Below are 13,621 nucleotides of genomic sequence, written 5' to 3' on the forward strand. Positions count from 1 at the left end.
GAACTCAGGAAGAGTGAGTCTTCTGGACTCCAGGCCCAGCAGGCTGTCCACTGAGCTCAATAGAGGACATAGTTAAAAAAAAAAAGATATATTATCATCAAACAGATCCCTCAGGTACACAAGGACCTGTGGAACAGGCACACTGTCCCATAGGTTAACATACTACTAATAAGGAAAGATAAGTGTGCAGAAAACATACATGGATGAAGAGGCATATAGTAAGAATCTCTGTGATCAGTAGAATGTAAGCTCCTTGAGGACAGGGAGTGGTGGGGTGTGTTTTTTTTTTTTTTTTGTCTTTATATTATTAGCATCTCTTATAATATCTGGTAAATAATAGGTGCTTAATAAATGCTTATTAGATTGGATTAGATTGGGTTGACCAGGGTGTGCCAGAGGAGGGCACCCAGAAAGTGATGTGGGAGGCCAGAACACTTGTATGGAGGGCATGCATGTAGGTATATGTATGGCCCAGGCAAACTCGTGGTGGAGGCATCTCCTAACTCCAGTGCAGCAGAGCTGCTGCTACTCCTGCTTTCTGATGATATTACAATGCCACTGGGTGCTGGGCTTCATTTCTCTACTATTCACTGGATATTGTGTCCTCTGGGTGGATGTTTCATCTTATCTCTACTGTCAAATGCTAAGATTCAGCCCTTCAGAGCTATTTGCTGCTCTCTTCTCCAACCTCCTGAGGTACAGTAGCTAGAATGATTCTTTCTGGCAGGGGGAGGCTGACACTGAGGCTATGAACCATTATACTCCAGTGGGCAGTCAACAAAAAATGCAATATGCTCTAGGCTAGGATAAGTTTATGGGTAGTTAGGTGGCAGTGAATAGAGCGCTGGGCCTGTAGTCAGGAAAACCTGAGTTCAAATCTTACTACCTGTGTGACCCTGGGCAAGTCACTTAACGCTGTTGGCCTCCATTTCTTCATTTGTAAGATGAGCTGGAGAAGCAAATGGCAAACCACTCCAGCATCTTTGCCAAGAAAACCCCAAATGGGGTCAGGAAGAGTGAGACATGACTCAACAACAACAACAACAAGATTAAGTCCATTCCTTTGACTGCCTTTATCTGGCACTAACTCAAGGTCCTTGGACCTAGACAACCATCTTACTTGAAATTAGAAAATTATTTGCAGCTCCTCTTAAATCTTTGATGTGAGTATGTGTTCCAAAAACCCTTCCCAGGGACTAAGGCAAGAACAAAACCTAGGTGAATCAGTAGAAGCTATATTCTTGCTTTTATTATGCATATTTCCAGAAACAAAAGCCCTAATCTTTTAAAATTTTATTTGGGTTAATCCAAATCTCCCTAGTATACCTACAATAAGATCATGGATTTAAAGCTGGAAGAAACCTTAAATACCATTTTCAACAACAGATTAGCATCAGTCATTTATACAAATATACTCCTCTGCCCTGAGTCTCTTCTACATGGACAAAAATTACCCAACTGTAAGGCCATTTAAACCCCCTTGTTTTATAAATTATGAAGCTCAGCTCCAAAGAAGTCAAACAACTTTCCCAAAGTCATTTAGATAATAAATAAAAGAACTAGAATTCAAACCCATTTACTCTGACTCCAAATCTATCCAAATTTTAAGGATAATGATTATCCCTTGAATAAAGATTTTCTTTATGGGGTTCTAAAGAAAGCCACACTCAGTGATTGCAATCATTTGAATTTATAACATCTAATTTTTAGCAACTGGATTTTAAGTTTAGAGGTTTTTTTCGCTCTGTTACTGTTATTTATACTGATAGCTAACATTTATATAGTACCTACTATGTGCCAAGCACTTTTTACAAATAATATACCATTTGATTCTCACAACAATCCTGGAAGGTAGGTGCTATTATTATCCCCACTTGATAGATGAGGAAACTGAAGCCAACCAAGGTTAAGTGACTTGCCCAGAGTCACATAGCTAGTAAGTGCTTGGGGCTAGATTTGAACTCAAGTCTTCCTGACCAGGTCCAGAGCTCTATCCACTACCCCATTCATTATTATGAAATTGATAAATATCAACCAAGAACATTTCCATGTACAGAGAAAAGAAAAAGATAATTGTGCATGGAGCTGTGAATCATTATTTAGTAAAGCCTTGGTGTTTTTAGGCATATAACAAGTTGTTTAAGCTCATCAAAAAACTGCTGGAATAGAAACTGTTCCAGCTCTTTTCTACTTGTCTGTATCTCCTTCTGAACTTCTTTCCTGCTGTCTTCTGTGTATATTTTAAATGTTTCATAGATGCTTCTTTCTTTTCCTTTTTTTTCCATCATCACCATCACTTCCTCCCCCATTTCCTCCTATGCCTTTTGTCCCCTCCAAAAAATAAAAAAAAATCTCTTGTAGTAAGTAAATATAGTCAAGCAAAACACATTTGCATATTGGCCACTCAGCATCTGTCCTCCATCTCTGTCAAGAGGTGGGAAGCATGCTTTACTATTAGTCTTCTAGGACTGTGGTTGATCATTGCATCGATCAGAGTTTTTATCTTCTTCAAAGCTGTTTTCCTTCACAAAGTTGGAGTCATCACATAAATTGTTCTCCTGGTTTGCCTCACTACACTCTTTCAGTCCATATGAGTTTTCCTGGTGTTTTTCTGACTGTAATAGTTGTCACTTTGGTGATACAATAATATTCCATTCATATGCCATAATTTATTAGTGGTAGCTTTCTTAAGGGGCAGAGATTTCATTCTCTTCCTTTGAATTTCTCCATTCCAAACTGAAAAATCATTGGTAAATTTAAAAGCAGGAAAGCTCACTTCTTTTGCAATCAATGATTAACTCAGGGGGTTCATAATCTAATGTCTCATGTTTTTCATGTTACCCTAGCTGAAATATTTTTTCATTTAAAATTTTTTCAAATTTAAGTAAAGTAACTTAAATATATTTGTTAAATATATTTGTTAAAATATTTGTATTTACTATTAAGGAAAAATTTCTAGAATACAAACTTGTGGCTTTTGTTAAAAATTCATTTTAATGCTTGGGTTTTTGGTGTCATATTTCTTCTTAATATAAATATATAAGATACAATATAAATATAACATAAATTAGGATAATTTAATATAAATTTATAAAACAATACCCTAAATAAGCCTGCTAAATTGAAATAGGTCAATGACTCCCTGGGAATCTTCTTCAATTTGCTTTCACAAATAAACACACAATCCACAAAGTTTGATGCTTTATTCATTGCTGTATGAAGGTGATCCTGGGTTCCCAAAAGCTTTGATAATCGAGCACAGCTCTTTCAGGTTCTACCAAGGTTGTAAAGATTTCAAGTCAGTCCCATCCCTAGACTGTTTGCTTTCCAAGAATCAGCCTAGCTAATGTGGAGAGGCTTATCACCATGCCACTAAGTGATGAACTTTTAGGCCTTGGCAACTCATGAAGCAAAGAAAAAGACAAAATGTGACCCCTAGTTTTCTGTGGTCCCTGCCTGCATCTTAAGTGCCAATGCCGGACAGATAGAAAAAAAGACCGAGGGTTATAAGAATCAGACCATTTCTAGAATGCCTGTTAACATTAACTTAGGGGGTGCTCCTCTAATTGTGAGGCCCTTGTCCAATGACCCACATACTGCTGGAGGACCTGAATCATATCAATCTTGACATTTTCAAAATGAATGAAACCAGAAAGAAAAAAGAAAGCTGTTCCCAAATAGAATGGTGACACACAAATTCTCTGGGAAAGACAAATAAAGAAGTTGGCAGGATTGGTTTTCCTGTGTGACAAAGATAAGAAGAAACATTACTTCTTAGGATATTTGGTTATCTATTACAGTACTCATGACAAATATTTTTTTAAAAAAAGACCACCATGAAAATAATTAGAGTTTGTGCATCAACATTGGTTCCAGAGGATGAGGAGGTAGAAAAATTCCATTAAGAACTTGATAAGACTTTCCAGAGTAAATAACATATACTTTGATATGGAACAACTTCTTTCTTCTAGGATCAATGTTACCATCTTTACCTTAACTTGTATTCCCATTTTTTCCTGTTTATTCCATATCCTCTATCTTAATTTGTGCATTCTCCAGGAAGAAATTTAATCACAATACAATTCAATTCAGAACATGGAGATAAATCTGGGAGCCTGGGGGAAGGGAAACAGGGAAAGGTTTCTTCTTTAAACAAATGTTGCTCTTGTAACAACCAAGATATGTTATTATAGAGTCTGTAGTTAGATAATTAGTATTGTCTATATGATTCCCTAGATATTTTCCATCATCATTAGCTTGGGTCTCTTTTCTTTTGTTTGCTTTTCTCCTCCCCTGGTAGTTTTGACAGGTGTCTGGGGTACAGATAGTCTGGCTCTCACTTGATATAGATTGTGTCTATTTTTCCTCCTGGGAGACAATTCCAGATGACACTTTTCCATTCTTCTGCTGAAAAGGAGGTCATGAGGTGAAGTGTTTGGCATTCTTAACCTTTGCCTTGATGTTTTGGTAAATGTTCACGCTCTGCCATCATTGTGGATAGGCTCATGGGCTCCTCACTTAGTCTCTGACAGAATTCTACTCATAGAATATTAGTTTGAATGTGGGAAAGGGAAGGTTAGTAGGGAATGGGTTCACATGAAGAAAGAATTTGGATTTCTTCCAGAATATAAAAGAATCTGTGTTGTTCAATGCTTGCTACATCTGGTACCTACTTTCTTTATGTAGAAAGTATTTCTTTGTTGTGGTATAGAGTATTGTTTGGGTATTTGTTAAGAAGTATCCATCATGTCAAAACAAAATGCAAAAGTAATTTTTAAAATTTTAAATGAAGTTTTATGATATGTAGGCATGAGGCTCCTCTCATTCGTTACCCTCAGTCTATGATTTTTCTTGGCTTTCTTCAAGACTCAGCTCAGATCCCAACTTCTACAAGAGGTCTTTCTGGCCTACTCTCCTAGATATGAATGCATCCCCTTTAAGGTTATCTTCCTCTAATCTGTATATATGTCTGTGTATCTATGTACTTAGTTATTTACATGCAGTCTCCCTTATTAAAATGTGGGCTCCTTGAGGGAAGGGACTGGGTTTTGGTTTTTGTTTTGTCTTTCTTTGTATTCCAGCACTTATCACAATGCCTGTCACATAATAAGAACTTAATCAATCAATGCTTATTGACTGACTGGTTAACTAAAACCTTTCATCTTTTTTTGTTTGTTTGTTTGTTTGTTTTTAAGCAGGAATAGTTTGTTTCATTCTTTGTTCATACAAAAACATATATCAGGTAGCTAAAGCCTGGTGCCTGGATTCTTTGGTCAGACACTCAAGTATGAGTCTTTAAAAAATGGTAAATTTCTGATAGGGGATTTAGTGAACACAGTCTATTTTCATGGATCTAGGGTTAGGCAGCTGTAGGTTTTGGTGATGGCTCTTGCAAAGTTTCTGAAATTGGCAATATCCTAGCAGAAGGATAGCAGTCATCAATTCTGGCTGTCATCAGTAGCTCCTTAGGTACAGGAACTGAAATGACAGTACCTCAAGGGGCAGGAATCAGGCACTTTAGAATTGATCCACAACATCCAGTGAACTTGCAGGGCACTGTATAGGGGCTTGGACAGGATGATACCACCACTGATAAATATAGCCTCTTTCTCAGGAAATCTGACACCCAGATCGATGTGGCCTTTATGTCACCAGCAGTTACAAAAGCTTTGAACCTGGTATTCAACCAGCTCTAGTCTGTTTCTGAACAGGCATAAACTTTAGAACCTCAACCTTTATAACAGTCTCAGGAAGAAGTCCATGATCTCAGCCTGCTTTATCACAAGGGAGTCAAGACAGATCTCCTCTAATGACCTGATCTTGTGGAAGTACCCGTGAGATTAATATGTCTGTTTTCTATGAGTTACCTTAACAAGCAGGTACACGAGACGCAGAGTAAGCCTGTTTGCTGAAAGGAGCCAATCAGGAGCCTGCAGTGAGCCAAAGTTTTGCTCATTCCCACAGACCTTTACTGGTGTTCACTGGCTGACCTTGCTGAGCTGTGTCCCCTCAAACTGGCCCAAACCAGCCTTGCGGTCAACTATTCTGGCAAAATATCCTGCTTCTATGTCCACCTGTTCCTGGGAAAGATTGTCCATTATTTTTCCTGACCCTCTCCTTTCTGGTTTTCAAGCATAAATCTCCCCTGCCTCTCCTGGGCTATGAGCTCCTGTGTACCTTGCAGGAGGCAGGGGGGAGGCCTCAGAACTAGTCTCTGATTTTCTTCCAAATAAAACTTTTCTGCCTCTAACTCAGCTTGAACTCCTCTGCATTTTGAAAGGTGGGCTTCATCTTGTTGACAATCTTCATGTTTCATGACTCAAAAATAATACCTTAAAACCCCAACAAAAAAACTACTTCCTTCAAAAAGAAAGGAGGCCCCAGATATATATAATTTTATAATTATATGTATATATATATAAATATATATACATGTACATAAGTATATATTTTGTATGTACAAAATATGTGTAGAAGTATGTATTTTATAATTCGGGAAGAAATCTCTCTCCTTTCTTCAGCTGAACCCATTCCTTTCCAACCCTCTCTTTCCTACACTGGAACTAATATTCTAGGAGGGAAACAAAACAACTGAGCAGAATTCCATTAGAGATGAAGTGAGGAGCCCTGAGTCTGCCCACAATGATGGAGGGTGAAGAGATGACTGAGGCCGGTGACAAGAACCCACTCCTTGTCTTCAGGTTTTCTTCCCTAGACCTCAAGGCTATGGCTCTGACCTCAGATCCCAGTGCAAAGCCTTCTCAGAAGCCGCCTCAACCTCTGACCTGGGACCTCATGACACTCTTGCTCTTTGTCTACCATTTTGTGTTCACTAGGTGTAGAAGCTTGGCAAATGGCAAACCACTCCAGTATCTTTGCCCAGAAAATCCCAAATGGGGTCACAAAATGTTGGACACAACTGAAAAGACAATTGAACAATGACAAAAAGGAGTAGAAGTTTACTCCTTTCATTTTAATTAAACCTTTGGCCTTGGTCATTTTTTAATCCTGAAACACATTATCCAACATTTTTTTTTCCATCCTTCCCTATGTCCATCTACCCAATGATCGTGGCAATATCATATGGATGTGAATATGAGTCTTACTTCTTTCTTAAATCTGGCTTCTACCAAAAAATGAATGCAGCTTACAAGCAGTGTTATGCTTTATTTACACACACACACACACACACACACACACACTTCTTTTAAGGGTCTGTGGTCTATATACAGGAGAAGACTACATTCCAATCAACTTTGAACTGACATTGTAGTTCTTCCCTCTGAGTAAAAGATGAAGGCAACAGACTGAGACAGAGTTTTCCATGGAATGAAAAATGTTTGTTGGTGAATGTTAATCACTTAGAACAGGTGACATATCATAGCTCAGCTGCTGCCATAGAACCAAGGAAACTGCTAAAAGACAGAGTAAGGGATATTCTAGGAAGGGCAGGGACCAGAAAAGGTATTTCCATTGATTTCTACCTTTAATTCCCTTCACAGAAGCAAGGAGAGATAGCAGCTAGGTGGCACAGTGAATAGAGTACTGGCCCTGGAGTCAGGAGGACCGGAGTTGAAATCTGACCTCAGATGGATCACACTAGCTGTGTGATCCTGGGCAAGTCATTTAATCCAGATTGCCTTTGAAAAGAAAAGAAAAGAAAAGAAAAGAAAAGAAAAGAAAAGAAAAGAAAAGAAAAGAAATGAAAAGAAATGAAAAGAAGCAAGGAGAGAGCATGTTGTACTTAGGATGACTATACTCCAGGCTAAAATAGTAACCAGGTCAGTCTCATCTCAAAAACTTACTAAACTCAGACATTTATTCCTTTATAGGAATCTAAGTACTTTCTAATTGTTCATATTTCTATAAGCATTTTAAAATCAGCATGGCATAGGGTAAAGAATACTAGATTTCTCAAGAGAACTTGCCATTTACTACCTGTGTGACCTTGAGCAAGTCACTTCAGTCAAACAAACAATAAACATTTATTAAGTACCTATTATGTGCTAAGCACTGTACTAGCCCTTCAGTTACAAAAAGAGGCAAAAAACAACTCCTGACTTCAAGGAGATTATAATCTAATTTTTCAATCATTTCAGTTGTGTCTGTTCTTCATTTGGGGTTTTCTTGGCAGAGATATTAGAGGGATTTGCCATTTCCTTCTCCCGCTGATTTACAGTTGAGGAAACTGAGGCAGAGTTCCAGGGTCACACAGCTTGTAAGTGTCTGAGACCAGATTTGAAATCAGGAAGATGTGTTCCTGACTTCAGGCCTAGTGATTTACTGAGCCACCCTACAATCTAATGTGGTAGACAATATGCAAACAAATAAACACAAAGCAAGTTAATTAACATAAAGAAGGCACTAGAATTAAGAGGGGGTGAGGAGACCTTCCAGTAAAAGAAGGGATTTTAGTTGGGACTTAAAGGAAGCTAGGGAGGTAAGTAGGTAGAGTGGAGGGGGGAAAGCACACCAGGCATGAGGGAGAGCCCAGGAGAATGTCTGGAGCTGAAAGATGAAGTATCTTGTTTATGCAACAGCCAGGAGAAGATTGGAAAAGTAGGAGAGGGCTGGGTTACAAAAGGCTTTGAATGCCAAACAGAGCATTTTATATTTGATCCTGGATGCAATAGGTTCAGTTGGAGTGGGGAGAAACTTGAGGCAGGCCAAACCACCAGTAGACCACTGAAATAGTCCAGTATGAGGTGATGGGGACCTGCAGTAGAGTGGTGGCAATGTCAGAGGAGAAGGGGGTGTATTCAAGACATGTTGCAAAGTTGAAATCGACTGGCCTTGGCAAAAGATTGGATTTGGGGGGTAAGAAATAGTAGAACCCAGGATGACTCCTAGGTTGTGAGTTTGAGAGGGTCTAGGATGATGGTATTATTATCCCCTATAGTAATAGGAAAAGTAGGAGGCGGGGTGAGGATTTAGGTTAAAGATAATAAGTTCTGTTCATTTTGGACATGTTGATTTAAGATGTCTACTGGACATCCAGTTCAAGATGTCTGGAAGGCAGTTGGAGATGTGAGATTGCAGCTCAGCAGAGAGATTGGGGCAGGGACAGATAGGTTTGAGAGTCATCAGCATAAAGATAATAATTAAATCCATAGGAGCGGATGAGATCACTAAGTGAAGCAAAATAGAGGGAAAAGAGGAGAGGGCCCAGGACAGAACCCTGAGGGACACCTACAGTTAGAGGTGTGATCTGGAAGGGGATCTAGCAAAGGAGACTGAGGAGTGCTCAGATAGGTACGAGGAGAACCAGGAGAGAGTGGTGTCCCAAAAATCTAGAGAGAAGAGAGTATCAGGAAGGAGAGAGTGATCAATTGTCAAAGGCTGTAGAGAGGTCAAGGAGAATGAGGCTTGAGAAAGAATCATTGGATTTTGCAACTAGAAGATCATTAGTAACTTTGGAAAAAGTAGTTTCAGTGGAGTAATAAGGTTGGAAGCCAGTTTATAAGGGGTTAAAAAGATGAGAAAAAGTGGAGGCACCTATTGTAGATGACCTTTTTGAGGAGTTTAACTTCAAAGGGTAGAAGAGATATAGGACAATAGTTAGCAGGGACGGAAGGATCAATTGAGGGATTTATTTTCAGGATGAGGGAAATATGGGCATGTTTATAGGCAAAAGGGAATGAACCAGTAGATGGGGAGAGATTGAAAATAAGTGACCAAGTGGGAATGATAGAAGGGGAGATCTGTTGGTGGACATGGGGTAAAATAGGATCATTTGAACACGTAGAGATGTAGCCTTGGTAAAGGGAAAGGCAGTTTTATTATGTGAGAGAGGGGTGAAGGAGCAGAAAGTGGGAGAAGGCACCTGAGTGAGAGAAGGTGAGGAAGAGTGGAGAGGTGGGAGCTCGTAGCAAACAGTCTCAATTTTTTTTTTCTGTAAAATATGAGGCAAGGTTCTCAGCTGAAAGAGTAGGGGATGCATAGCTATGGGGGTTTGAGGAGGGATGAAAAGGTTTGGAAGAGCCATTGTGGAGAGTGGGATAGTGAGTTGATAAGGGAAATTTAATAGGATTGCCTAGCAGCAGTCAGGGCCCAGGTGAGGTTGTGTAACATAAATCTGTAGTGAACCCGCTCAAAACAGTTACTATATTTCTCTCATCTTTGTTCAGCAGCACATATGCAGGAGAGAAGGCATTGAATGGTAGGAGTGATTCAAGGCTAAGGTTCGTGGGAGGTTGGGTAGGGCACAATTGGCAATACGATAAGGGGGTAAGGGAGCTAGGGATGAAAGAAGGGAGGACAGTATAGAATTGAATTGGGTGACCAAGGGGTCAAGATGGTGAAAAGAGGAGAGAATGGTTAGTACAGGGGAGAGAACCTGGAGTGAATTGAGGGATCAAGGGATTGGCAGTCACTGTGTGGACAACAGGGGACAAGTAGGGAGAGGTAAAAAGCCGATAAATTTGGTTGGACAAGGGGCTTTCAGAATTCTTGAACATTTGGGGGTGATGGCAAGATCAAGGGTATGACCATCTTGGTGTGTGGTTGAGCCAGGGTAGAAGAGGAGTTCATGGGAAGCGAATAGGTCAAGGAACTGAGAGGTTAGGAAGTTTGAGGGAGAGTCAATATGTATGCTGAAGTCCCCCAGTGTAACTCGTTTTTTTTCCTCATTTGTAAAATGAAGAGTTTGGATTGAATGATCCAGGATCGTAGAATCATCGATTTGGAGATGGAAGGAACCTTAGCACCCACAGAGTCCAACCCTTTATTTTAGAAATGAGAAAGTGAGACACAGAGAGGCCAAATAACTTGCCCAGGGTCATAAAACTAGTGTCTGAGGTAGATTTTGAACACAGGTCTTCCTGATTCCAAGTCCAAGATCCATCTTTAAAATTCCTTCTAGCTCTAAACCCGTAATCTTATAAACAAAAGTTAGTCAATAGGCATTTATTAAGTGCCCACCCTGTACTGGGTACAGCTAAGTAAGAGCCGAGAATACAAAGAAAGACAAAAGACAATCCCTACCCTCAAGGAAGGGCAGCTAAGTGGTGCAGTGGATAGAATGCTAGGCTTGGAGTCAAGAAGACTCATCTGCCTAAGTTCAAGTCTGGCCTCAGACACTTACTAGCTATGTGATCCTGGGCAAGTCACTTCACCCTGTTTGCCTCAGTTTCCTCATCTGTAAAATGAGCCAGAGAAGGAAATGGCAAACCACTTCACTATTTCTGCCAAGAAAACCCCAAAATGGGGTCATAGAGTTGGACACGACTGAAATGACTCAACAGTACTTTCAAGGAACTCCCAGTCTAATGGATGAGACAATATGTAAATATCTATGTGCAAACAAAATAAATACAAGATAAATTGGAGATAATCAATTAAGGGAAGACACCATCATTAAGGGGGATCAAGAAAGGCTTACTGCAGAAGGTGGGATTTTAGCTGGGATTTGATGGAAGTCAGGGCAGCCAGGGGGCAGGTGAATGGAGAATAAGCAACACTGGGAAGTAAGTAGTTCAAGTATTGTGTTCATTTTACAGCTGAGGAAACTGATCATTCCCTGATTGATAAATGTTCAAAGTTTATGAACAGGCAGTTTTCCAATTAAGAAATCAAAACAATTTATAGTCATATGAAAAAATGTTCTAAATCATTATTGATTAGAGAAATGTAAAGTAAAATAACCTTGAGATACCATTTTACAACTACCAGGTTCCACAATAGTCATGTTTGAAAGAAAGAAAGAAAAAAAGAAAGAAGGAAGGAAGGAGAAGAAAGAAAGGAAGGAAGGAGGGAAAGAAGGAAGGAAGGAAGGAAGGAAGGAAGGAAGGAAGGAAGGAAGGAAGGAAGGAAGGAAGGAAGGGAAGAAAATAGGTTTCACTCTGCACTGAGTCCCTCACTTCTCTATCTGGATGTGGAGTCCTTGTTTCATCATGAGTCCTTGGAATTTTCAATAGATCTGATGAATCTTCCTGTTTCTACTCTATGCCCCCATCGTTCATACCATCATCAAACTTCACTTCTTCTTGTGTAGATTTATTCATGTCATTATTAAAAAATCTTCAATGGCGACTATCTAGTAGGATTCAAACCTGGAATTCAAAGTCCTCCATAATCTAACACCACTATACTTTTCCAACCTTAACTCAAATTACTTTCCTCCATATACTCTACACTCTAGTCAAACCAGACTATTCTTGTCTCCCAATCCTCCCCACATTTTCCCTTTATTTTCTCTCCTCCATACCTATGCTCATGACATTTCCCATGCCTATAATGTCTTCCTTCTCTCTTTTCTTACTGAATTCCTATCCATCCTCAAAAACCCAATTCAAATGGTACCTCCTATATGAAATCTTCCTCAACTCTTTTTGTCTGTTAGGATCTTTCCTCTTGGACCCATATAGCATATTGCTGTTTTGTACCCCTCTAATGTAGTTATAATGTAGCATTATGTATTATGGTTATTTACGTACATGTTTTATGCCCCACTAGACCGTAATGTCCATGAGAACAGAGATCCTCTCTTATCTAAACCTTGTAATTCCCTACCACCTAGAATGTTCTGTACACACTATGTGCTCAATGTTTTCTGAATGAATTATGAATCAAGGCATGGTCCTTCCTCCAAAAAGGGTAGAGTTAGAGGCTCAGATAGGGGTTACTTAGAGGAAGAAGGACATTTGAGGTTTGACAAACCCTGAATCAAAATTGTTTTTGCCCACTCTTGATTCTAAGGTGGCAGAACAATGTGGTAGCAGAACTTAAAACTTCCTGGATAGCTCTAGCCCCTAGAAGTGGAGCTGGGCATCTAGCATAAACTAGGTTTTCTTTGTTCCAGTTAATTTGACTTTTCAGTTAATTGTTTTCCAGCTTCTAAAACAATGTTATGTTGTATATTTTGGAGATTTTCACCTTCCTTTGGTAATTAATACTCCTTTGCTAAACCAAGATTGCCTGGAGACTGAGAAAAGAAGGAGAGGAGAATGAATGCCCAAGGAGAGGGGTATGGAAATGAAGTGAGAGTTCTGACATCAGGGAGAAAGGAACTCAAATTCCTATAGTGTCATGAGGTTTTTGCAGTAAGGAACTGGCCAGAGGAAAGTATGAAGAGGCCCTGAGAGTTTCCCTGGTAGTGGACCTGGAGTTGGATGTCCTGGCCCAGGGGATCATGGAATCAGTGAGTCCTACTATGGATTTTCTGTCACAGTCCTCTGGCCAGATCACTTCTGGATGGAGTAGAAGTTCATTTAAAAGCATTTACAATTGCCTGGACCCTTCAGTTTTATTTCCATAGGCCCTAATTTGGTTTTGGTAAGGAAAGGAGTCAGAGTCAGGCCTCAGCAAGGCAGGCTTCATGGGAGGTATTGGAGTACAGGGAATGGGGGGGCTCTTGAGGACCTGCTGGCCTGAGCCAGGGCCTCCTTCCTCAAACTTCTTCCCCCCAGGGGAAGTGGGGTATGGGGAATATGCCCTTTACTACTTCTAAAAATAGGTGTAAGTCAATTAACCTCTATTTGCCTCAGTTTCCTCAACTGTAAAATTGAGATAATGAAAGCACCTTAAGTCTTCTCTAATTCAGGTTAAATGTCAATTCTCTTCTTAAGACTTCAATTCTTTAACTGATTCCCCTATGGCATAATCTTGAGACCTCCACCCTATT

This window comes from Vombatus ursinus, unplaced genomic scaffold (genome assembly GCF_900497805.2).
Source record: "Vombatus ursinus unplaced genomic scaffold, bare-nosed wombat genome assembly UNPS02000577.1, whole genome shotgun sequence".
Lineage (NCBI taxonomy): Eukaryota > Metazoa > Chordata > Mammalia > Diprotodontia > Vombatidae > Vombatus > Vombatus ursinus.